A 25,346-nucleotide genomic window follows, 5' to 3' on the forward strand; every position below is an offset into this window, starting at 1 on the left:
ACAAAGAAAAAATTTCTTGCAAAGGTGTGAGAAAGTGTGTGAACTGCAGCTCTGTGAAACAGGCTAAATGGAAACATGGAATGTAATTGCTCATGTAGTAAAAGCTGGTTTAGAATCCAAGTGGAAAAAAGACTGATGTGAAGGATAAATTCTGGGGGAAATAAAAGAGGCAGAGAAAAGTAAGACAATCAAGTACTACCAACCAGTCTGTTCCAAGGAGAAAAGCAGACCCACCTCTCCCCACAAGGGTGGTGACTGGCTGACCAGAAATTACCTGCTGGGTGCTGTGGGTGACCAGCTTCTTCCTGCTCAGTCTGGTACACCACAAGTCCCAGATACACAGCCCATGTTAACACACAGTGCAAAGATGGATGGGGGTAAAATTAGAAGAAACTGAGAATTTATATTCTCATCCTCACAGAAGTTACAACAGCACAGAAATTATAGGGGGAATTACAGTTGCTGTTCCCTGGATGGAATGCAGTTGCCATGCTCGTAATCTATTTCACGGTGACTCACCACACCCACAATCTGCATCCACAGCACCTGCTAAGGGAGATGGAACTGAGAGTGGAGAGGAGTGGAGGCACCATGACCAGGTTCTGCTGAAATCCTTGTAGGGAGAGGAATTCAATGGTGCTTTGCAGCTGAAAAACCACATAGCACCTGTCAGCCAAGAGAGAGAGGAGATGTCCTGCTGCTGCTGAGCCAACAGCTGTAGTGAAATCACTCTCCCCAGATGAACTTGGTTCATTATAACCTAATTGTAATATTAACACACACCTCCAACCCAAAGGTACTCCCTCCCACCCAAAGGTACCTCCAACCCAAAGGTACTCCCTCCCACCCAAAGGTACCTCCAACCCAAAGGCACAGCCACACGGCGTGTGTGCTCTAGATTTGACTGTATCTTTAAAAGTGAAGCAAGAGAATCTATACAAATCAGCATCAAAGGTATGCATGCCTACAGTCACACAGGCTCCACCTAAACACAAAGAAATAGTAAGATGAGAACAGAGAAAATTCAGGAAAGGCTCCATCGTAGCTGCTAGAATCAGTCAAGGGGCTCACCCTGTCTCCTCCCCCATAGGGACACCTACTGGGCAAGAACCACAGTGTGTACTGAATGCTTTTATTGGGAATTACAGCTTGTCTGTGCCATTCTTTGAATATGTTTTTGCAGTCAGAGTCTGTCACTAGCAGTCCTCAAACCTTAACCTGTTGCAATCTTATATTAATAAAGAGTGTTATTCCATAAACTGTTGGTGTGAGTCTTTCAGGTGCTGGCAGTCACTGGCAGCAAGGAACACACCTAAATGAAAAGGAAGAGCTGCTAAGCAGTCTCCCTTATGTTGTTGCCCTATTTCCCTGAACAAGTCAGTCAAACCACGCCTCGATCCAGCAGGACTGTTCAGTGAAGGGTCCCCCTAATGGAACACTAACAGACTGGTCAAGCACAAGGATCTCTGTTTTCCTGGGATGCTGACAGACAAGTCAAACTCCAGGGGTCAAGTCCATCTCCCCACACTAAGGGTTGAGGAAACCTCCCTTTTTTACGTGACACACACAAATAACTACTCAGTTCTACTCTGTTCTACACAGTTCTGTCTGTGTTCTGCTTCCAAAGTAATTTGAAGCATGGTAAAAGGCACCTAAAGACCAGTAACACAGCAAGGGAGGGTTACCAGCTCAGCAGCTTTGAGGAACTTAAATATTCTGTGCATGTCAGCCCACGAGTAAAGTTGAGTTGCCTCAGAAATGTCATCTGTTTTCACGACACACAGATTTTACAGGGCCTAACCTCCAGCTGCTGGTTCAGAGGGGTGACTGCATTTGGTTTTTATCGTGATAGGACATACCTTCTCCTGATGCCTTCAGTAAAACCTCTCCAACTATCAGCTGCAGACCTGCCTGTTCTGGAAGTGAGCTGTTGTGATTTGACAAAGTAACAAAATTATAAAACTGTAAAAACTCTGGTTTCCATCTTCATATCTTAATTACCTTTTTCCACTCTTTCTCCCTGCATGCTCTTCTCAGTTCAAAATAAAACTTTTTCTTAATCGCGGCAGATTGATTAAATTGATTAGTGCGTTGTCCTTTACCCTTTCTCCAGTGGAAAGGAGACCACACTCTTTATGTGCTTGCAAACAATAAGATCTACTTTTTTTTACTTTCCCCTCACAAAAGCTTACTTTCTCATTCTCTCAGCCTGTGCTTGATAATGTAATATAGCGAAACAGGAAACAACCCAGGAAGTCTTCTGCTCTTTAAGAAATTATTTTGTGCATTTACCATTTCCATTCCTGACTTTAACTATAGCCTACTAAAGATGAAAAAGTGAAAGTTTATTTTGAGAACTAGTTTCAGACTAATGAATACTCTATTCTTATAGGGATGCTTTTTCTGTAAGCATCTACATATGGGACAAGTCTGATGCCACAAAAAGATAAATTAGAGGCAAACTCTGTTTCACTTCCCACTGCCTGCGTAACTTGCTTTAAGGGAGCATCTGCCAGAGATGGAGTCACGCCTCCTTCATGGGCTAAGCTTGCTGCATTTACCACGGGCACAGATTAACAATCCTTACCACTACCACCATCCTATTTTATTTCATGGCACCACACCACTGCTGCCTGGAAAACAACTGGAAAATGCAATGACTTACTGTGATAAAATCATCTTTGCATTTAGGTTTTTGAAAATTGCGAAAACTAAGGGTTTCCAAATGTTGAAGTTTTACACACTTCAAGTGATGCATGCATTTTCTTTTTAAAAAACAAAACAAAGTTATGCTTTCCAGAGTTTTCTATCTGTTGCTCTAATTTAAGAGGTCTGTTTCAGACTGATAAAATTGGAAACACTGCTAAATGTGAACAAAAATCTTTGTCCAAAATTATTGAAGACTCATAGCATATCTTCTGCAACTTTTGCCATTTTGTATGTGGAGCAGACTGAGATCAGGAAGCAGGAAAGTATTTCTTTGGTTCAGATCTAAGCCAAATAAGTATAGAACTTTGTTAGTTTTGATTAGACTTCTACACTGATACCAAAAATATTCCTGTCAGCCAAAATTTTTTTTTCCTTTAATCTCCCCTACTCAAAATTACACCAGATTATTATAATAAAAAGAAAACTAAATTATTGATTTATTAAGTAAGTTTGGCTCATGAGCAGAGTCTTGAGCTAAATAATTCTGAATTGTCATTTATGGAAATATATTAGTAAGCTGATTCACTTGAATAGCAAGGAAGACTGGTTGTGAGGATAATAGTATATAACTATATATAACTACATGTAAAATAATTCCTGGAAATATCTAATGTGAAGAAAGGGCAGAATTAGGAGGAACAAGGTTAACTTATTCAATGCCAGCATCTAATTTCAATATGACTGCACTTTCAGATAAATTATAGGTGAATGAAAAAAGTCAAAAAACCAAGAGCTGATTTGAAACTTTTTGAAGTGACTTCACCTTAAAAAGAGAACATGAAGCAGCACCCTGTTAAAAGTCTGAATACATGTATAAAGAGGAATTTGAATTGGTAGTTAACAGATGTTATTGATTAAATTGTATGTAAAAAATAAGCATAAAAAGTAAAATAAAAAATTGTCCTTGAAAACCTGAAACCCAGCACACTGTGTAATGATTAAATATATCAAGACCCTTGACAAAATGTTATGTGTATTCAACCCATTTTTTTATACAAGGCTAGGAAAGCAGTGAGCTGAATCTCATATGATTCCTGCCTGAGCTTCTCTTCAAAAGCATCTTTAAACATTTGCTTAGCTTCAAATACTTTTATAGAATTCATTATATTGTGTGACTCAGGTATGTGCTTAAGAGTGTGAATAAAAATCACTTTAAATATGTGCTGTGTTTGACTAAACTGGACTGTAAATATATCTGGTGCTTTTCCCAGTGGGAAAAAGAACCTGGCAAGATTGTTAATTAAGGTCTAAATTAAAGTAGTCATTTATGTTTCCTTGTCACTGGAGACATGATTGCTCTCCAGAGGTGATTTTTTTTCCTTGGCACAGAGCTATTCCATCTGGACAAGTTCAGACAGACGTAATTTTGAGATGGCTCCCATGAAGACAGTGCAGAACCAGGACTGATTTAAACATGCTGCCTCAGGGTCCAGCAGGAGACTGCCAATACCAGCATGGACAATGTCCCTGCTTGTTGTGTCACTGACACTGCTCCTGCTCCTTCAGCAAGAGCAGAAATGTCCTCCATCTGCTTGCATACACAAAAACCAAGCAATACAACATCATTGCCCCTCCCAAAAAGATATATTCTTAATTGCTTTTTCTAGCACAGATTGATTCTCTGAAATATTTTGAAAATGAGGACAGCAGGCAGCACTTTATGACTAGAAAGAAGCTGGAAAGAGGAAATTACAGAAGCATTTGAAAGCAAAAAGGAGTAAGACTTGGGAGTCATCTTCATCCTCAGCAGGCTGCTTACTCAGTCTGCCCCTTTTCATGGAACCCAGTCTGAAAAGTAAATTTTCATCCTATATCCTAACAGTTCAATCCAGATGTGGATTACAGTGCTGAGAGAAAGCAAGCTAAAATTTATCCGCAGCAGTGTCTGAGTGAGATGTCAGTGTTGCACCAATGAAACAGTTGTGACAGTGGTAGAGCCCAGAACCAGCAGACTGTCTCACAGAAAACTCTTGACTTTCTATCTTTTGGCTGAATTCTGAGTTAGGTAAATGTCAAAATATACCATACACCTCTTCACAACAGAGGGGCAAATAAATACATTTCAAGATCATAAAATTAGGATTTTGTGAGAGCATTTATGTAGAGATTGGAGCCCACAATGAGAAAGAACAGTATTCCCTCTACCCAGCACTGATGATGTCAGACCTGGAATACTGTGTTCAGGCATGGGCTCCCCAGTACAAGGGAGAAATGGAGACATTGGAGAGAGTCCAGTGAAGGGCCGCTAAAGTGACTGTACTGGAACATCTCCCCTATAAAGAAGGGCTGAGAGAGTTGTTTGTTCAGCCTGAAGAAGGCTCAGGGAAGATCTCATCAATGCATGTAAATACTTGGAGGGGGTTGCAAAGAAAGCAGAGTCAGGCTCTTTCCAGAGTGCCCAGAGACAAGACCAGAGGCAAAAGGCACAAAATGAAACACAGGAGATTCTGTCTAAACATCAGAAAGGTCTTTCCTTTGTGAGGATGATCAAGCACTGCCTCAGGCTGCCCAGGGAGGCAGAGAGTTCTCCCTCCTTGCAGATATGCAAGAGCCATCTGGACATGGTCCTGAGCAAATGGCTCTGGTGCCTGAGCAGGGAGGCTGAGGGAGATCACATCCAGAAGCCCCTTCCAGTGCCAACCACTCTGTGATCTGGTGATCCTCCCTCCTGTGTGGTTTGTGTGGTAAAGAGCTGGTGCCTGCCTGGGGGTCTGTGCAGTGACCTCAGCCAGAACTATACTAGGAAATAAAAGTGTTATGGTCTGCGTGCTCATCCTGGGACCAAGCAGTGCAGTTCACTTCATTCTACAGAGATCAACTGTGTTCCTTCTAAAATAAGGTAGTTTCACCAGTTTTATCTTATAGGTCCATGACTTCTATTAAGTTAAAAACTAGCATTATTTGGGCTAGTGCTAAGCAGCAAAACCAAAAAATGTGCCAAGGAATGAACTAATGATTAAAGACTATGAATAATCCCATGCTAATGCTGGACCAATGTTCTGGGTTTGTTTAGCTTAATGGTATAGATACAGCTTTTATATTTATAACAAAATAAAGGACATAAAATAGAGCTCTAATTTCACTGTATTAATATTTAGCATCAAATTCTTTAGTAACACCTTATCCAGCAATAAATCTTATAATGTTGCCCTTGGTTTCATACCTAACCACTACTTCCTTTGTTAGTAAGATTATGGTCTTCCTACTCTGTTTTTGGGGTGAGATGCCTCCAAGAAAATGACAAAAAAATTTAAAAATATACTGTTTGTGACTATTGTCATCAGATTTGCATCTATAAATGCACATAGGACAGAAATGTCTAGCAATTTCTTTTACTTTCATGTATTTTTTTAATACCTTAAATTTAAGGAATAAAAGGCTGCTTTCTGTTTTTGAAGTCTAGTATTAAAATGAAAATATTATTTAGAAAGCTACAACTATTTTTGCATGACATCTCTATACATTTGTATTATTAAATATTTTTTACAGGAAGATGTTTTCTATGTATTTCAATAAGCATGCCTGAAAAACACATTTATCACCATGGCAAAATAAACTATGCATCACTGATTAAAGGGAAATACATGTTATAATTAGATATGAGCAATATCAGAAATGCTGAGTGAAAAAGAGAGATAGACGGCTTTGTGTATTTTAAGCAAAAGATTTGTATCTCTCACATTTGCCAAAGGAAACTAGGTACTACAACTTTATTTTTTAGTCTGAAAATGTATTACAATTCTTTGCTTTCCTTCTGGATGCACTGGTATCAAATGTAAAGATCCATGTTCTCATTAGTCATAGGTTTGACAAATCAAGTTTCTTGTTTCTCAGTGTCAAGTTACAGTAAATTTTCTTCAAATACTCAAATACATGAATAATTACAACTACTTAAAATATAATTTAATATATACAGTTCTTGATTTTTAATATGGACAATTTAAGATACAAAGCTTGAGATAATTCAAAAATATTTTTACTACACTTTCAGTTCAGACAGTATCATAGAAAAACTATGCATCATCCTTCGAAGAGCCTATTTTTCTAAGAACTAATGGATATGAACCTTTTCTCAGATGTAGCAAATTGTCGTTCAAAGCAGCAATCATGCTAACAGGAAAGGTCACCTTCACTTCAGCTATAGATTAAATATATTTCATTGCTGTTTCTTTCCTTACATCCTGATTAATGTATATAAGTTGATGTTGAGCAGAGGAGTTATGGCTTTGCATCTGCATGAGCATGAATTCGTCTCTCAAAATATACAGGGTAGTCAGAAACTTTTCTTTTTAACAACCACCTGTTAACACTTTACAGCTTTTTAAACAAGGAAATAACCTCAAATTAAAATTAATAACTTCTATGCTACAATTTCTGTCCAACTCTAACCCTCCATTTCTCCCTTCTTCCTCTGCCTTAGTAATTTCAGTACAGATACTAGTTTTGCAATCATCCTATTTGTCCAGTCTACATGCCTTTGAAAACAAGAAGCCATGGTCAAGGATCACTGAAGGAGAAAGCTGAATTCTCATCTTAGCTTTGCCTTGACAGTTTGTGAAATCTGGGTAGGATTCACTGAAGTTTATTTTCTGAAGGTATAAAGGGAAAAATAATGCCTGTTACTTCCTCAAGGATTTTGGGATTTAGAAATGTGAAATGGAATGTTAGACTGTGACATTCACAAAAAATATTCTTGATATTTCTGTAATCTCTGTAGACCCACTTAATAAGATGTAGTTTGATATGAACAAACATCAACAGATCAGAAACACCTTAAATTATATACATATAACTTAACAAAGCAAGTAATGTTTCATACCAATAAACACTGATAACATTTTTAAAATCCGAATTATCTTTAATTTGGGATTCTTCCATTAACCAGAATGTTTGAATTTTCTCAATTAATGGAATTTTTAAAAAAATATTTCTAGATTTTACTTTGCTGGGATGCTTTCATTTTGCCATAAACTTTCTGTTTACACTGCAGGCTGAAAAACGTTACCTTGTTCACCCATTACATAGATAACTATTTCAAATGTTCACGTTAAACTCTAGATTTCTTATTTTTCAAAACATAGGAAAGGGAATGTAGTATGCCTAAAAACTGATTCCTCAGTCTGGACTCTGTGCAGCTCAAACAGTCTTTCTGATTGTCCTAAACTACATATGGCCTTTAATCTCTTATGAAAAGATGGCCTAAGTTCTTGAATCGGGATGTGATTCTTCAAATTGTAAGAAACCCCAAGAATGCTCCATCCAACATTCATCTATGCTCTTTTCTATTTCAAATCTCTCTCACTGGATCACGATCACTCTGTTCGCTGGAAGTTTTCTACTTGGGACTTTCTACTGTGACTTCCATAGAAAGAGACCATTATTAAACTGAAGACAACAGACACTGGGACAATAATGTGAGTAGGGACTAAAGCAGGTCAAATTAATCAGCATTCCCAGTGAGATGAGAAGACATCAAAAATGTTATTTCTCTTTTTCTGGTGCAACCGGTTTCGAGTTCCCTGGCTGGGAGAAAACAGCTTTGGTGCAAGGCTGCAAGAAGCTGCAGCAGTCAGGGAAATTGCTGGAAACGGGGCTGCAGACGAGGCATACATACAGAGTCCTTGAAGAAAAGTGTTCATCCTCCCCAAACACAGACTGAATGTGCTATGGATGAAGTTTGAGTGGGAGAACAGAAAGTAACCTAATCGATGGGAAAGTAGAGGAAACACTGGGAGCTGGAGTGTGAGAATTCTCAGGGGACCGTACTACACGGAGGCCACAGTGTGCCAGAGGTCAGGCCCAGGTCAGTTCGGCGAGGAACAGGGAGCAGCGGCCATCACTCCAGAGGAGGCTGGATGCCAGCCCATGGCAATGCTGGAGGTCCAGGGAGAAGCAGCAGCAGGTGGGAGGATGACCCAGGTAAAATCATGAAAGATACCCAACAACGACATTTGAGAACAATGGCTCTGAGAGATGTTATGGCTGAAGCTGCCCTGTCGGAGAGATTCATTAACCTTCATCATGAATTATTCACTTAGCCCTGAATTTAATCAGTAACCTTTTACTACACCATAATATAGGAATAATAACGTCTGAGTTCTGTTATGAAGTCATATTCTGGTGTGATCCTAAGCAAAGCAGAGTGGATATTTAGGAATATCACTGGGTAAATATTCACAGGTATTTCAAGATATGTGCTTTTAAAAGCTGACAGTCATTAAAAATATGTATCTGTATACTTCCACTTTGAAACAAAATAAAAGCATCAAGCAACGTATTGATTTAATGTTAATTCAAATGATTAGTTAACAGAATCACAGTTACAGGTTGGAATGGGTCCTTAGGAATTGTCTGGTCCAACCTTTCTTGGTAACAGCATGGTAACATCTAGGTCTAGACAAGATGGCCCAGCAACCTGTCCAGCTAAATCTTAAAGGTGTCCAATATGGGGGAATCCATCACTTCCCTGGAGAGATTATTACAAGGGCTGATTGTTCTCACTGAAAACTTTTCCCCTTGCGTCTAATCAGAATCTTCCCAGAATTAACTTGTACCCACTAGCCCTAATCTTCTCCATGTGACTCCTTCTAAAAAGAAGTCTCCATCTCCTTTGTAGCCATCATTTAAATCCTGGAACACGGTGCCAAGGCCTTCTCGAAGCCTTTGCCCTCCAGGGAGGGGCACACTCAGATCTCTCAGACTTTCCTCATACATCAGACTTCCCAGTCTTTGGATCATCTCTGGACCTCTTCCCGGGACCCTCTGCATTCTGTGCACATCATTTTTGTACAGGGGGGACCAAAACTGAACATAGTGTTCCAGGTGTGGCCTGTCAAGCACTGAGTAAAGTAGGATAATGCCGTCATCTCTGCTGGTGATGTCCCTGTTGATGCATCCTGCTGGCTTTCTTTGCTGCAGCAACAAATAGGTTTTCTTGAATTTTTTTTCCAAAGTTTCTTAGGTACTAAGATGAAGTTTTCAAGACATAAAACTTCCTCTGTCTCATAATAATCAGATCTTTACCTCTTCCTCCTCCTTCCAGCTTGTAGTGGGAAGTCATAGTCTTTTGTTTATAAGACCATCAAGGCAATTACATGACAAAACGGGCAGCCACTAGTAATCATACTCTTTGCAAAATGTAAAACATTCAATTATATGTAGAATTGACTTTAATTAAATCTTGTCAAAGGAATAAAATTTCAAAGCACAAACCCCACAACATAAACGCCAATAAAATCATGCTTTTCTAAACAAAGGCACTTCATGTCAAATTAATTTCTTTCTAAACAGATTAATAACTGTCCCTTCTGTACCCGATTATATATCCCAAATTATGCATAAAAATTAATGATTATAAAAACTGAACAAAACTACCATTGTGCCAAGATGGACATACTATCAAGAGATTAATGAGACATAAACCGTTTCTCTATGAAATCTGTTTCAGAGCTGATTGTCATGACACAGGACCATCTAAAAAGCAACTAAAAATCTTTATTAAAAACATCAGATTACTTATGTGAACAGAGTTGGAGCCTCCGTTCATTCCCTAATGGACTTGTTACTCACAATATGTAGAAAATAGGTGAAAAATCAGGTGGAATTCTCTCTCATGCAAAAGCACATTTCATACTATTCTAAGCTTTAAACAATTCTTCTTCTTCCATCAGTAGCTTACTGTGTTTGATTTTATTTGAGATGTGTCAAACCCAAAACCAAAAAGTGTTTATTACATATATAAATATTTATGTCATGATTCACACAAACTCCCCAATTTCTTCTTTATGCTAGTCTTTTACACTGTACATAAGACAGAAAAAAAAAAAAAAAAAAAAAATCAAGCCCCAAAGCTGTCCAAGCTAAAGGCAAAGAACTATAAAACATAAGTAGGGTGGAAACCTCCTACATCCCAGGTGCATTATGCAGTTCTCTTCTTCAGGAACAGGGCAAAGAAACAGGAAAGAAAAGTATGTTTCACTTTGGGGAACACAGAAGTCCCATAGAAGTCTACAGCAACTATCAAAAGTAGCCCATAAATCCCTGGTAAATTATTATGCTCCCTGCACAGATTTTTTCCTGTATACAGTCACTCCTTTCCTTATGACTATATGCTTGTTTACACAGCTAAAACTAATGCTAATGAAAAAGAGTTGTTAGTGTTCTCCAGTGACTAAAAAGAAATGTCAGATTTGTACTAACCTGCACAATCTCAGTTCTCACCCTTTACATTTCTATTCTTTTCTCTGAGTGAGGCAGATATTTTGTTAGGGAAAAAAGATTGGTGAGTGTATATGTGGAGTTTATAACACACTACATACCCACACAGCTTCTGAATTTAAACAGGGAAAGGGTGTAATGGTTTTAATTTAATAAAACCGGGCGGAAACACCATTTAGTGTAGGGGTTTTAGTGTTAATGTTTTTGTGGGAGAGGGAGATTAGGAGAAAAATAACAAAGCAGGCTTAAGCTTAAAAATGAACAAAAAACATAGTTTTATTAACATAAATTAAAAGATTGAGAAAAGAAAAAAAAATTGAGAAACAAGAAAAACTTAAACTAAATGAAACTTCAAAAACATGCTTCTTTCCTCTTACAAACTATTAACTTTCTTACTGAGCAACATAGAAAGACATAACTTAGGATTTTCAGTCAGTTTCACTACCTAGACATAACTACACATTATTTTAGGAGAAGAGTCCTTCTAAGGTCTTTTATGAAGATGTTGCTACAAGACAAAAGGATCCAGTCTTTTTTATGTCCTACACATCTGCTGCCGCCCGGAGTTTTCGCAGACTGTGATGTTCTATCCGGAGAGCATCTCAGTGTATCTGGGGTGTTATTTACGAATACTTCTTCTGATCTAAAATTATCTTTGTCTCAAAAGGCTGAGACCTCCTTTTTGACCCAGGAGCCAGGGTTTCAAAGTTCCCAACTAAATCTCTATTACACCAGTCCTTAATTTTGATTAGAATAGCATTCTACCCAAATAATACTAAGATGCTGCAAAGAACAGTTCATTTCTTCATAATTTACCTTAGAAGAGTCCGGTTAAAAACATCCACTTCTTCAATCCTATCCCAATATTATTAGTTCTTTCACTTCTCATCTAACTGACTTCATGCAGTGTCTGTTCCATTTACCTTCTGTTTTCTTCTTTCTTCTTTCTCTTGAGGAAGAATTGTGCTTTAAAAGTTATGTCTTGCTAAGAAAGGGTTAAGTTTACTCGGGCTTGCAAAAGCCACGTGTATTCGCCAAGCTGCAGGGCTGAGGAAAAAAAAAAATGCAAGGCCATGCTGATAAAGGAAAATGGTAAAGGTCCTTTTTTCTACCCCTTGGTCTCATTTAAGGCAGTCCAGCTCAAAGTTGTTACGGAGCTGCAGGCTTCTCTCTCCGCTGCCAGCGATGATTAAGCTGGGCCATGTTTTGGCCCCTTCTGCCGTGGTCTGAGCATGTGGCCCTGCACCGCTCAGCTGCAGCTGCCCCTCTCCCCTGCCCGCAAGCAAGGGAAAGGGGCTCAGCCGGCCCGGGCCTTCCCTGTGCAGGCAGTGCCGCCCCGACCCCTGCCCAGGCCAGGCCCAGCCGCCCAACCGGCAATGGGTGGCCCAACCTGGGCTCCCCCCGCTCTCCATGCAGGCAGCAGCTTCTGAAAGCCCAGCCAGACCCAGCCCGGCCGCCCAGAGGGGCAGCAGAGCCTGACCCGGCCCGGGCCCCAGCCCGGACCCAGCCCCAACCACCCCGTTACCTCATGGCAAGTCACCGAAGCAAGAGAGCGAGCAGTCAGCCGCAGATCAGTTTTAAATGTGCCTTCCGAAGTCGCACTGACACTTCTCATTGGTCAACTTAGCTGTCAATATCCCAGCCTGCTTTCTGATAGGTCCTTATCCTCCCTCCCCCAACCCACGCCACGGTCAGGGCAGGGAAAAACATTTTACATTTCTCTATATCTAGAAAACAAAATTGTGCTAACCCATGATAAAGGGCCAAATAAATATGTCCATTATCTAATTTTTGACTACTTGTCTTTGCAATTTACAAGTCTTCCATCTGTGGCAAGGAGGTTCTTAACTTAAAGAAAGGATGTCATTCTGGTTCCAGGAATAAGTAAGAGAACCCAACCCAGTTTCAAAGAGTTTCTGCTGTGATGAAGAACATCATTCCCAAAGAATTCTCTGTAAAAGAAGCTGGAGCTGTATACGAACTTCAGGAACAGATTTAATCCTATTTTCACTTTGTCCACTCAAACCTCAGTCCCATCACAACTGTTCTGACAAAGTTCCAGAGCAATAAATTTTGCTACTACGGCTTTTGAAGTGGTTGGTTTCAGGCCTATAAATGTTGTCTTTCTTCACTATTTTTCTATCAAACTGCTAAAGCTTTTCTAGAAAATGCAGCTGTGGATGGAAAGGCCAATTTCTAAAGGTGCATAATTGAAAAAATGCAAGTCAATTAAAACACATATGAAAGAAAACTACAGAATAAAGCTTGAGAGCCTTCTCCCTTACAAATGCCAGAAGTTCAAAAAATCTTATGACAGATGTCAGGTTCTAGAAAGGTACCAAAATATACACAGGAAAGATTAATAAAATTGTGCAGAAATATAATGTAAATTAAATTAAAAATAAGTGGATGAATGTATAAATTTTCCTAATTTCTGCTCTAAAGTTTCAAAACAGACTTCAATTTCATTCTAAAACTCAGGTTTTCTGCCTCACATAATGATGACTTTCATTACATGTGCTGAGGTGCTGAGCAGCTGTATCATTCAAAGATAGATAAGAAAACATCTGATCATCATCTAGAAAAGATTTATCAACGTGTTAAGAATATGTAAAGGCATAGAAGATAATCAGGACTGCAAGTCTTCAACCAAAGTGGATCAACATCTTTCTTCATTACAGATCCATAGGAAAAATAAAAACATACTAAAAACATACTAAAAACATACTAGGGTTTTTTTTTTTTAACACACACACACACACAAAGCCAACACTCCCCCACCAATACCCTTTTGTAACCTATATTTCATTCAAAATGTGTAAAAATAGCTGTTATTTACTATCTCAGATGCTCAAGATAAGAGCAGGGACCTATACTGGAACCATGATCTGTTGGTCTGCTGAGGATCAGTAGGAAGGGCTAATACAGATTTATCAGTGAGCAAATGAGCACTTGTGAAATATCTTAAAGAAATGTGCTTTGACTTTTTAGTAAATAGATCCTGATTATCCCACAAAATATGTGCCATGTATCATTTTTTAAAACTTTTAGCTGTATTTCTTTCATTCTGTATTCTTCATATTTCATTTTATTTAATTACTATGCTAGTGAAGCAACAAAAATATTCTTAGGTCAAAAAAAAAAAAAAAACACAACAAAAAACTAAGAGAAACATTCACTCTCACTGAAAAAAAAATTGAATTATAGGTTACTTCCAGCCTACAAGAAGCTGATAAAATTACTGCATTTGGGAAGACAGCAGGATATATGGAATGATTCTAAAATTTAAAGTGCTAAAAAAGTCTGGTAACAAGTCAACCTGCTAACTTGTAAGCAACAAATGAGCATTTTTAAAAACCCAGCTTGTTATTCAGCTAATGCAAATTATTGGCTTGGACCAGGAAACATATTCCAATTAGGAATGGTCACATGAGGTTTTACAGCCACTCTCTAATTTTTTTTTTTACAATATTATTCATAAAAACAATAGATTAAAAAAAAAAAAAAAAAAGGATCAAGCATTTTTCAAGAAAGCACATATCCACAGCTATTGCTACCCACCTTTTTCTATGGAAATAAGGAGTGAAAATTGGCCAGTACTGAAAGTTATGTTCAGTCAGTAATGAAGCCAAGCAATTCACACATACTCAGCAAATCTTCAAGCTATGCTTCCCACAGAAAACACAACCCACCAAATTCACAGACTTTAGTTAAAATGGTGCAAAAATGGACCTGAAAACTCATCTAAGCTGACAACTCTCAAATGTCTTCTTTTGTTATTCAGCTGCAGGAAATCTCCGAAGTTCCCAAGAGCTTTATTCCAGTATTACATTATGGTTACAGTTCAAATATTTTTCCAAACGTACAAACTGATTTTTTTCTTGCTGCAACTCAAACAGATTACTTCTTGTCTTATCTACCCTGAATCTGTAGAAAAGGTCACCTCCTCTTCTTTACAACAAAACTGTAACTGTAAGCAGTAACTGCATCCCCATTCAGAGCCTCAGTCATTCCTGTACGTATCATATTGCCTTAACCACCTCCTGTTGCTGTGTCTGTCCTGTAGTCCATTCCTACCCAGAAGAGAACCATTCCTGGGAACAGACAGTGCAGTTATATCACTTAACAGATCCATATCTGTAGTTAGTTGTTCCCATTAATTTATAATACCTTGTGTTGTCTTCAAGAGCTTTGTCTTATTTTCATATCGTATCTTCAATCTCTTAAAACCTGTTGAATTCTAATCTGTACTTCAAAGCAATTTCATTATCTCCTGGTGTCAGGTAGTCTGAAACAATGATAATTGAAGTGGTTAACAGAAGTACTTAACAATACAGATAAAGATGTCTTACATTTCCATTTTAAAAAACCCAACAAATTATCCTGAAATTTCCCTCTAAATTTGTACAAACTCTTTTTCACCCATGCTTTAGAATGCTCAAGAATGTCTCAACAGCTTTTTTTGTAAGTAAGATGGGTGAAACAGTGCCAAAAGCTTTTCTGAAGCTAAGATGTAACATATCTACAATTTATTTCTGTAGAAAGGTCTCTTGCCTTCCAGAATTATAGAGGAAATTGAAGATAAGTGTCAGGTTTATAATCCATTTTCCTTTTCCCTTTCCTACTTCTTCAAACTTGCACACTGTATTTGTCTGGTTTCCGTCTTCTGACATTTCATAAACCTTTCAGACATTATCAATGAGAACACTTCTGAAACTACCTCAGACAATGCTTTACAAATAATCAAATGCAGGAGTTTTCCAAAGGATTAATTATTCTTAGGGTCAATATTACACTTCAAGGAAAAAAATACCTCAGGATAAGCTCCCATTCTGTATCTCTACATCCCAGGACAGATGGGCTCAATGTCCACATTATGACAGTCAGGCATTGATCATAACAGCATGTCAGGACCATGGTGGCACACAGACAACTCTCCACTTGCAATTTGGGTTACACAGGAAATCTGATGGAATACAGGAAAAGCTCAGGGGAAAAAAAATGTGTTAAACAAAATGTCACATTCATAAAATATGTTTTTCTATTTCAAACAAGCTGGTAGGACTAAATAAATACATTTTAAAATGTTTAATTTTCAACACTTCATTTTCAGTTCATCTCAATCACAGACTTTTCTTAATAAAACAAATAATTCCATGATCACACAGGTGCCAATTAAACCTGGTTTATCTGGATTCATGCCTTTTCTAAAAATTTAGAGTACTTAAAAGGGTTGCCTCACATATGAATTCGCTACTGCCTGTGCTGAAGAGCAGCCCCACAGAAAGGGCCCTGGGGGTCCTGGCTGATGGCAAGTTGAACATGAGCCAGCAGTGCCCTGGCAGCCAGGAGGGCCAACCCTGTCCTGGGGACATCAGGGACAGCACGGCCAGCGGGGCAAGGGAGGGCATTGTCCTGCTCTGCTCTGCACTGGGGTGGCCTCACCTCGAGTGCTGCGGGCAGTTTTGGGTGCTACAATGTAAGGACATTAAACTTAGAGAGCATCCAAAAAAGGGCCACCATAATGGTGAAAGGCCTTGAGGGGAAGCCGTGTGAGGAGTGACTGAGGTCACTTGTTCTGGTCAGCCTGGAGGAGACTGAGGGGAGACCTCACTGCAGTTACAACTTCCTCGGGAAGGGGAGAGGAGAGGCAGACACTGATCCCTGCTCTGTGGTGACCAGGGACAGGACCTGAGGGAATGGCCTGAAGTTGTGTCAGGGGAGGTTTAGGTTGGATAGTAGGAAGAGATTCTTCACCCAAAGGGGGACTCGGCATTGGAATAGGCTTCCCAGGGAAGTGGTCACAGCACCAAGCCTGACAAGAGCTTAAGAAGTGTTCAAGTGATGGTCAGAAGTCAGACTTCAAAGGTCCTTGTGGGTCCCGTAGGATATTCTATAACTCTATGATCAGGAATCTGTGCTGCAGCCTCTGCAGTAGACAAGATTCTTTGGCAGTTATTCTTTCTCCTGCCCACAGGAGAACATTCACATTATTTTTATGACTTTATGAATTCTTTTCCTGCTGAAAGTTTAATCAGATCATCTTGCCCTCAATAACTAAAAAAGAGAACTCGGAGAGAGTGACTCCTCCAATAAAATATCTTAAGTCAGATGAGATGATGCCACCTTAAGAATACTCTTATAATGGGCATGGATAGTTTAATATCTTTTTGAACCATCCTTAGCTTTTCTACCTAAATCACTAAGTGTCATTTAATAGGAAAAGTCTTCCTGGCACAAAACTTGAAGACAGTGGAAAAATGAAAATATTACATCCTGGCAGTGAATTTTCATTGTCCTAGATTTCACCTTCAGTATCAGGAAATACAGAGAGAGAAAGAAAAGGCTTGGACACCTGAGGACTTGTCAGCTTAAAATCTTTAAACTAAATTCGATCTACTCCTTCTGTGAGTTAATAACATGAGCTGTGGGAAATACCAGGAACAAGGTTTTGCAGACAAGAGGTAACCCTGGGATGACACAGCACTGAGTTAGCACAGCAAGACAAGACATTCAGCAGATTCTTCTAGTGAGAACAAGATTCAGCAATACAAGAAAGAGGTTTAGAAAATCAGCCCACAGCTTACAGATGATTTCAGGATCTCATGGGCAGAAGTGTGCATATCAGATTTGTGTTCAGAGGAAACAGCATTTCTGCTTAATTATTCCAGAAATGGAAACTCAGCAGAAATGTATCTGCATAATCAAAATAGGGACTGACCAAGTTTTTAAGTTTAAAAAACACAACAACAAAATGAAGAAAAAAAAAAAAATTCACATTGAAGTAGTGAAATGCAGGATTTCTGCTGCCTACAAAAGGAAGTGTTTGTGGATTATCACTACTCATTGGACCTTCTTATCAAAACATCTCAATTAAAAATTATTTTATTCCTATTTTTTACACTAATAAAATTGTTCCTGACTTTTACCTCATAAAGGCTCACCTAACAGTTCTTTTGCAGAAATTTGGAATGTTGGCTTTACAGTGGAGTCACTACGCTGCTCTACTGCCTCCTGCAAATATGCCTGATGCCTCTAAGTGCTTTTATGAAATACATTTTTTCTTTAAAAGTGAAGAAATGTAGTAGACATGATGTGACAAGGAGTATGTACACAAGGAAATAATAATAATAATAAAAAGTGCCTCAATTCTTAAGCCCTGAAGATGAGAGGGCAGACTTGAACTTGTTCCCATCCAAATGAGGAGGCCACACAGAGACTGGCATTGGGAATCACCCCTCACTCCTGCAAACTGCTACATCATGACCAACCATTATTTGGAATATTTCTGCTTTAAAACGAAGCTAAAAACATACTAGGGATCATGATAATAGTTAATCAATATGATCAGACAGAGTGCTTGCACTGTCTCCTGGTTATGCTTGATTTGCTGCCATGGAGCCAGGCAGAGCCTGATGGAGAGCTACTGCACTAACTGGATACTAGGATTGTATAGCTTCCCTTTCTGGAAACTAATTTCTCTTTCAAAGAAGCTTCAGCCAAGGAATGGTGCCCAAATCTGCTTTACGGGAGATAAGTAACACTGCTGAATTTTCTGACAGAGAAGCTATGACAAAATTGACTAATGACACGGAATGAAACCTGCATGTTACATTCAGAACTGACAAAGCTTCAAATCAAAATCTATCTCTGACACGTTTTTGTTCTGACTAGGTCTGAAGGCTTTAATAATTTACTCATGTAAAATGGCTTTATTAATATTTAAGCTCAAAGATGGGTAGGCATGTAGAAAATAACATTAAAACCACTGGTTTGGTGTGTTTTGGTTTGTTTTTTTTTTTCTTTATTTCCCCTTTAGTCATGTTTTACAGTTGTAAATATCAGTTGAGATGTATTACATTATGTATTTATATTCTGCTTGGCATACTGGAGAAAACCTAAATGACATATTCCACATGTTGTATCATACAAACCACTGCCTAGCTAGTTACTCTTAAAGTGTGTCTGCTCAAATCCATATGCATGCAGAGACACAGGATTGATATTTCCTTACCACACACATATTAACTTTCTCTGTATGGAAAATCAGTGGAAATTCCACACATTCCTTAACATTTGAAATGAGATTTATTTATTCTTTAGCTTAATTATAATCTAGGAAAAGACTTTCTTTTTTTCTTCGAGAGGTAATTTAAAATCAGAAACATTCATAAGAGCTTATTAGTGATTCTTTCACTGCTTTCCATTATCTTTGTTCAGACAAACAGACATCTCCCAATCACAGGCACTCTTTTTGCACCAGCCTCTGCAGGACTGCCTTTCAATCACAGCTAGACAACAGAGCTAGGTATTTTGGGTTTTTTTCCAATGTCTAATTCAGAAACCAACATAGCTGTCCTCTTCCCTGAGAGAGTGATGAAGGCAGTCTCACTGAGTTTAAATGCACCTGTTAGCTGAACTCACTCAGGTGGACTAATTGGCAAAGATAACTGTCATACTATGTTAGGAATTCATTATTTCTGCAGACTGACTAGTAACAGGTTCAAGGTTTTCTTGGGGGAAGAATTACATGCTTTTTCATAAAATACAAGGAAGGAACACGAGTTCTGTCAAAAAATATTATTTTAATGTATTTAATCCTTAAACTAAGACTGAATCAATTTAATTTTTATTACGTAACATCTTGATATGAAAAGGAAGTATTTGGGATGAAATGGGAATAATCATCCAAATTAGCCATATCTGTTTGAGGAAATAAAAAGCTGAGAGCACAGGCTGAAGCAATGGCATGCAACTGTCTTTACTTTTTGACATTTAGTGAGCTCTCTATCACAATATCAGCAGAGGCTTCCCCCCACTGCCTGCATATAGCTCAGGGGTTGGCTGAGCCCCAATAGACAATTTTTGTGCAGTCATCCTGTGCTGGGGGTGCCAGAGAATCCAGCTGGTGGGGTACATCTGTGCCATGCCAGCTGGCCTCAGGCCAGCAAGCAGCCCCTCTATCATTTCATTTATCAGCCTGGTTGTAGCTGTTAGTTTATAGAGGAAAGCACATGAGAAAATGTGATAAATAATGGGATTCTGCCACTTTTCCTCCTTGGGACACAGAAAAGGCTTGATGTCCTTAACAGATGTAAACAAACCTAGACCTAACAGGAGGCTCTTTGGGAAATCAGGACCATCAAGTCATGTACTTTATATATTGAACCACAGGATACAACTGAATTCTTCCTTTCAGATTGTCACATCCCACCTGCTTCATCTCAAGAGCACTTTGTCTTTCTGTTTACTTCATACTCAGGAAATAGCTATGAAATTGTACTAAATCAGTTGAGCATTACCTTGTGTCTTGGTTTGAAAAGACAGGTATCTGCTAGGGAGAGGCGGGGCCTCTCTAGGAATGGGGAATTCCAATACCTTCCCTCTGTGTTATTATAATTTGGAAGATTAAAAAAAAAAAAAAAACTTTTCAGTCAGAGCTATGGGGAAAGGAATAACAGTCCTTTACTAGTAAATGTAACAGGACAGACAAACAACAACAGTAATAATAATAATAATAATAATAATAATAATAATAATAATAATAATAATAATAATAAACAGAACCAAGAACCCTGAGGGAGTTTGTCTCACAAGTCCCCAGCTGTCTGATCTCTTGGGATCCCAAGAGCACCAAGCCGAAACGGTGGAAACTCGGGGCTGATGGCTGGAAACGGTGGGTTGTCCTGGCAGGCAGGGGGTGTCCCGGCAGGTGAAGGGAGCAGTGCCGGAGAACCCGCAGCGGCTGGACCCCGGCTGACCCCGATCCCGCAGGGCAGGCAAAGAGCTCCGAATTCCTGGGCGCTCCAGCAGATGATAGAATTCCCAGGACCGGACCCTCCGTTAACAGTGGAGCCACGCAGCCAGCAGTCGCCTGACCATCCTCCGGAAAACCGAGAGCAGAGAAACCACCACCCTCAGCTCCCGGGAGCCTTTCCCTCCCCCACTAAACTAAGTGATCTACTTCTTTTGTACCGGTCAAGCACCCTCTAAGCATCAGTATTTAGTCTCCTAGCAACTTATGGGGGGAAAAATTCCACAGGAAAACTTAACTCCCAACACCTTGAAATTTTCTTTCCCCAAATAGTCTGACAAATCCAAAGAAATTTGTTTATACCACTGGTGTAGGTATGGAAGGGATGAAGTCTTTCTTCTGAGCCACTGAACTAACAGAGGCACAAAGGCAATTTGCTGTATTCGATAAAGATGGCAAGTCATTACCATAGCAGAAATCTTGGAAACTACAAACAACACATATAAATGTAGAACAGTTCATCTACCCATGAGTGAGGTATGAAAGCAATGGTCATAATTACAAAGCAAGGTAGGAACTGGCATTTGAAGGAGAAGGTGCCACACCACACCTGGTCCCACAGGACTGGTCTCTGGTCTGGCAATCACCCGGCACAGGGAGTTGTCCTGATGCCACTTGTGGATGTGCAGACTGTGTGACAAAGTCTGCAACTACTGAAAGAGGTAAGAGCACTGCAAAAATGGGTAAGAGCTCTATCACCAGCTCAGGACTTAAATGACTTGTGAATGACCCCAGCATTTCCTCAGCAGTGTAAAAGCACAGGTAGTAAAGAGCAGACCTGTCAAGAACCAGTTAAACCTGGAGATTAATTTTCAGATATAAAAGCTTTTATGTCAAGGTCATGAGCTCAAATCCAGCTAATAGTGCGTTGTCCATCTGCAGCAGTTCCTGTAGGCACTCATGGGAGGTGAGGCTTCCCTGGTTACTACCAAGGAAATACCTAACACTGATAGTCTCAAAGAGAAAACACACTGCCATCCTCTTGCAGACATCATGATGCACACATTTCCATATAAACGGAGACTATTTTACACAGCTGACATGGAAAATCCTATATATATTCCATTTGTCTCAGAAAAAAAATATGCGCAAGCTTATGTAAAGCCCATCCCAGGCACCAGTAGCTTGGAAGCTGTTTAAACTGTGGTAGCAGAGCTCCGTGATGGAAGTCCACGAGGAAATAGATATGAAACACGGTGGAATGTGCACTGTTAATATCAGAACTACACAGTCATAAGCTGCATGTGAAACTCACCCTAGACTGCAGAAAAGCCCTTTTATTAACCGGCATATTGAATCATGTAATATGTGGAATTGTCCTCCAAGTGTTTTAGCCTCTGTATGCAAGGATCAGTCAAATATTACGGGTGGATAAAGTGTAGGCAACTGCAACTAAACCAATGTACTCCAGAAATCCAGTAGGGTGCAGTAAGTCACAGAAGAAAACTGACCCAAAATGATGGTAATTTTTTTGTCTCTATTGTTTAATTATGTACAAAAAGCAATAGAAATTATATCTCTCTGCTTAAGAAACACAACAGTATTTTTGGACAGCAAATTAAAATATGGCTAAAAATTATAAACAGAAATGATTGGAAAAAATTTGCAATGCGAAAAGAGACTAATTAATAATTATATCTATATAATATATTTATAATTTAAATTAAGGTCTTTTAAATCTATATATGTCATTATTATGTTGAAATTTTGGAAAAGATGGCCAACGCAACCAACACTACTGAAGATAGTTGCAAAACCCAGAGCCTCAACAATCCAAGTCTTTGTTAGTTCTAGTTAATATAATTTTCATTATTTGTAAGTGAAATAATACCTGGGTATCTATTCACTGCTGAATCATCTGGCAGCAAAACCAAAACAAAGAATTAAAAATACCAGCCAGGAGTGAAGCTGCTTCCCTATCATCTTCCTCAAAGTGATACAAATTTTTAACTAAGCTGCCACTTTACACATTTTACTATAAATAACTGTGAATCTGCACAGTCAATGGACATAATGTGGTTCTGTGTGCTACAGATATTCTTATTTCAGATCTGTCTCTTCATCATCTCTCCCCGCTAGATATACTGCTCTGGACTAAATCCATATCCTAAACAGAAAGGAAATCTTAGTGTCTTAAATTTCTCAGTTCATACAGAAGATTTTTGTCAAAGAAGATAAAAATTAAAAATTAAAGGTCTACAATGATAAGATAATAAAAAAACACAAGATCTCTTCAGAAGACCTGTTCTTCTGGTTTATATATTCATGTTATATATTAATTCTATTTTATATATTCATACTCTTACACTATACAAAAAAAATAAATCAAGAGGTGTGCTAATGTCTCAAGCACTGATAAAAACAACAATAAAAATTCAATTTCTTTATAGTCAGTAAACATTTGGCTAAGAAACCACTTAGTGCCCAGTGATAAATTCACTAAATGTCTGCTAGGATTAACAAATACAAGAATTTTTTTAAAAAATCCATATAGAAAAATATGAAATTTCTCAACAGCTCAGTTATTTTAATATTGCCACTTTTTAACTTTCATGTAACAAAACAATTCATGATCAGTAACACATTTAAAAAATATTTAGATAGAAAATTAATGTTATGATATCTCATCTAGAAAATGCTACCACTATTATTTGTTTCCTACTCTTTCCTTTAAAATTGGAATTTTACCATTTTAAAGCCCAACCTATCTCTATTTCTCTTTACCTCCCGATTTTCTCACTCACTTTACTTTCCATTTTCCCTTGCTAAGACTGAGACACAACAAGAAACTGAGTTTATGAAAAACAGGGCATTTCCAGTCAGAATATGGAATGTTTTAATATCTGTGTATTTTTACAGAATTATCATGCACCTCATTTTGCAACTCAATTTTCAATATTTTTCTCTGTCTTGGCATTAGTGGCCTACTGCTAAATCCAAATTAGCATGAACCAATGTCTTTTATTTTTACTCCAAGCTGCGCAGAGATGCTTGGCTGTACAAACTTCAAGGATGTTCCATACATGAACCTCAAAGTGTGGTGCAAGAGATGCAGTGAAAAGCTGTAAACAAACTGGACAGGAAGAAAGTCAAATAGCATCATCTTATGCCTTTGGTATCAAATTTTCTTAACACTGAAGCAGAAGGAGTGAACCACATAACCCATTTTAGTCAAATTTTTTTGATTATAATATGCCATGCTGCATAAGGATTTATATTTCTCAGATTTGGGAGAATCCCAAAGTCAAAAGTCACATATTTAAAGATTGTCAATGCTACACTCTTTGTATTTATGTTTAAAATTACCTAACTGTATTTGGAAGTACTTCCAATTTGCAGTAAAACATGCAACAAGAAGTGAAACCTTGCTTACGAAAACAAGTATACAGCTATCTTATATTCCATATGACAAAAACAAACCACTCTTATTTTTCTCCATTTAAATTTCTTTCCAGCATTGTCTCCTGGCTCATTTCTTCTTTCTCCTCACATTCTCACACCTTCAGCTTTTATAAATTCGATTTTCAAGTCCATGTATTATATGGCTACTCAGCTGTCCACTTCTCTGCTTTTTACCTCATCACTTGTTTATAAATCTGGGAACTGATCTCCCACACACCAAAACAACAGAAAGCTGAGCACTTTTTTTAGAAGGGAGTTTCTGTTGCTCAGCCCTCTGTTGCATTCTTGCTTTGGAAGAGAATGTATCAGACTTAGCAAGAAGATTTAATTCAGCAGAGAACACAGGGAAAAAAAAAAAAAAAAAAAAGGCGCCAGAAATTAGTGGATTGGAATTGAAGAAATAGCCCTTGACATATGCAGTCAAAATGTTTATTAGAATAGACCACAGTTCAGTTTTTAGGTAAATTTACAGTCCCATAAAATTTAAAACTCCTAATCCTAGGCTACAGTGCCTTGTAGTCTGGAGTCTGAAATTTCTGAAAAACCCTGCATTGGAAATCAAAATATATTTTAAGCTACATCTATCATAGAGCCTAAACTTAAGGCAATGTTTTTTCCCAATGAGTGGCTGAGTGCTGGGATATGATTCCCCTGAAGGTTATGGAATCAACGTTTCTGGAAATATTCATATCTCAACTAGAAAAGGCTCCAAATAAACTGATCCAATATTGGGAATGGCTCTCCTTTGTGCAGCGGGTTGAACAAGATTACCCCTGAAGACATCCTCCAATCTAAATTATAATGCTTTTGTAACTGAGAGATGGTTAAGGAAGTGACCATAAGCATGGCTTTACTCTTACCTGCTTCTGGTAGGAGACAGGGCAAGGAGGACCAAATATTGCAAAGATGTGGTTTCTAAACATCCAGCTTCTAAAATGTATGGAGGACTACATCTACTTCATCTGCCGAGACGCAGGACAATACATAAAGTGAGACATTGGAGCATGGAAATGTCGTCCTAGAACAGCAACAAACCCAAACCAGAATACTCAAACCACTGTTTGTAACACAGATGGCTTTATCCCCTGACGACTGCAGGGATTTGGTAGCCTTTCTGTCTGAGATGGAGCACACAAAATCAGAAAAGCCCAAAGCAAGTTAAATCATAGAATGATGCAAATGTTAAAGTTGGAGAAGACCTCTA

This window comes from Hirundo rustica, chromosome 3 (genome assembly GCF_015227805.2).
Source record: "Hirundo rustica isolate bHirRus1 chromosome 3, bHirRus1.pri.v3, whole genome shotgun sequence".
Lineage (NCBI taxonomy): Eukaryota > Metazoa > Chordata > Aves > Passeriformes > Hirundinidae > Hirundo > Hirundo rustica.